Source organism: Macrobrachium rosenbergii, chromosome 12 (genome assembly GCF_040412425.1).
Source record: "Macrobrachium rosenbergii isolate ZJJX-2024 chromosome 12, ASM4041242v1, whole genome shotgun sequence".
NCBI lineage: Eukaryota > Metazoa > Arthropoda > Malacostraca > Decapoda > Palaemonidae > Macrobrachium > Macrobrachium rosenbergii.
In genome coordinates, this window is record NC_089752.1 from 19,450,501 (window position 1) to 19,453,000 (window position 2,500).

The following is a 2,500-nucleotide window of genomic DNA, read 5'->3' on the forward strand; positions in this document are numbered from 1 at the left end:
GTAATACAAAGTGTTAACTCTAGCCTAGATATATAATTTGGTTGATTTTTATTAGGTAAAGGAGTCTGACACATCGGTTGAGACTAAATAATCTAGATTGTTAAATATTCCATCCCTCTTTAGTTCTATGTCATACCCCATCATCCTGCACCGCATTTTGGGCCAGTTTACTAACCCGCAGGGTGAACTTGATTGTGAGCGAGTGGAATGGGGTCTCTTGACAACGACCACTTGAAAATTAAATGGTTTGGCTGTGACATTTAAACGCCCAATTGCTTATAAACTTGAACAATATTAAGCGAAATCAGGCGAAATGTTTTTTCGTTATTCCTCGTCAAGAACTTACAATTAAAAGCAAAAACTACAATGATACCCTAGAGCACCCATATCACATGTTCAGCCATAGGATTAGTATGTTACGAGTTAATCTTTCCGCCGTGGATGTCTATGCGTGTTCATGAAGATATGAAGACCTCGTATAATAATCAACCTGATAGCCGGCAGTTCAATCGATCGATTGACATGACGTAACCTGATGGAACAAGCATGCCCAACACAGGTTAATCCGGGGAGAAGGACGTTACGTCCTCGTTTCTTATGCATTACTTTTCTTCAAGATATCACTACTTTGGTTCTAGATGGGTGTTGGCCTTTTTCAATAGATTTCAATAATATTTAACCGGAATCTTTATGCTTTAACCCACAGCATATGGTTAAACTTGTACGTACGAATTTATTTGAATAACTACTTTGATAATACTCTAGCATAAAAACCATTTCCATCATTTCAAGTAAATAGCTTTTAAAATGCTACTCATAATCTATATAAACTAACAGCCTTCTTTTAGTAACGCATAGTTATTAAAAATACTAGTCTCTATAAATGAGGGTAATGTATGGTAAAGTCTAAAATCATATTATTGAAATAGTGGAACCACTAAGATTTCCACCTAAAGCTTTAAAGCTTAAACCCTCAAGAAGTTGAAAATCACTGAAGTTTATGAATTCATAGAAATTGTTTGGTAGAAACATACAGATCAACAATGTTACGTTGTCGTGTTTGACAGGAAAAGATTACAAGTCACCGGATACAATTTATTTTCACAGAAATTATAAGTGTTTGGTAGTTATAGATCACAAAACAGCGATACCTTCTTGAATTTTGTTTTTCATAAAAAGGTGTGGCAGAAGTAGTGTTTGATTCTTTTTAATTACTGGTTCGTTATTATAGAAGACATACTTCCATCAGCTTCAGTTTCTGAAGAGTTTCAAGATCCAAACCTTCGAATGTTTCCTCGAGCAATTTCAAGATTAAAATTTTACCTTTGATGAATATGTACTAACTTTCAATGTTTGTACGCAGTCATGCCGAGTTCCTGTATCCCGAGTTCCTGTATCTTAAGCCCAAGATATAATAGAAACTGCGGTCCCGGGGCTGTAAGTACTTCTGTGATAACACAAAAGATCTACAGTTAGTGACTGTTGTTGCTCACACCAGCAAGACCTGCCGAGAAAATAGAATATTAGTCAAACGTTCCTAATCATGGGATCATAACTACAACGCATATTACGTTGGATGCTAAGTACCCTAGAAAATTTGTAACCTCTTTGCGGAAGGCTGGAAATAAATTTAACTACAATATTAATTACAGTAACTGCATAAAACTAAGAAAATTATTTTGTATTTTTAAGAGCAAGATTAAAACTACTTTAAACATTTACTTCACAGAATTAGTATCAGAATGTCTTAAGTTCTTTCAAGGCGGCACAAAATTATTCAAAATTGGATTTTGAGGATTAACAGTATCATTAAGTGATGACTAGTGTCAAGAATAACTTTAAAATACTTTAAATTTTTTAAGCGTGACATACTTGTAGGAGAGAGAGAAAAAAAAAAAACGTGAAGTTCTCTTTGACGCACAGTAGACCAAGTCTACTGTACGCCAAAGAAGATCCTCCCCACTTCAGGGGCTCCGCCCCTGAAGGGGGAGGATAAGCTTGCGAGATATTTGGTTTGAGTACACTAAAAAAAGAATTATTCTTACCTCATGACTCAGATTAAGGAAATAGTTACCAACGAAGTGTGTAAGAAGCCAACACCAGTCGCATCAGTCACCACACGTCCAAGATCCTGAAAACACGTAAAGGTACAGCTTGATAACATTTATCATATACATTACAGACATTCTTTTAACGCAAACGGGGATGATTCCGCATAAATGAGAAAAAGCTAATGGGAATTGAGCATGAAGTATACCAAATAACAAAATTTTCAGCAGTTATCAGCCATTATTAACTCCTGTTAGCAAGTTCCTTACCCACACCAAATTACAACCAGTGAAGAGCAAATCAATCAGCAACACCTCAGCACAAACCGCAATAAACAGAACCGCGAAACAACCACTTACTATCAAAGTGGCTTGAAAAATGACAAGCCATCGCTCTGCTGTACGAAGTTACGAACGTGATGGCTACTTATAACAGCTAAGGATGATGGAAC

At 36.1% G+C, this 2,500-nt stretch overlaps 1 long non-coding RNA gene across 1 annotated transcript; it reads right to left on the reverse strand.

The window, feature by feature from the left end:
* Positions 1–1,081: 1,081 nt before the first annotated feature.
* LOC136844208 (uncharacterized) lies at positions 1,082–2,441 on the reverse strand. The gene is made up of 3 exons (XR_010854763.1): positions 2,319–2,441; positions 2,046–2,131; positions 1,082–1,504 (listed from the first exon to the last, which is right to left on the reverse strand). It is a non-coding gene; the product is annotated as an uncharacterized lncRNA (long non-coding RNA).
* Positions 2,442–2,500: the final 59 nt, after the last annotated feature.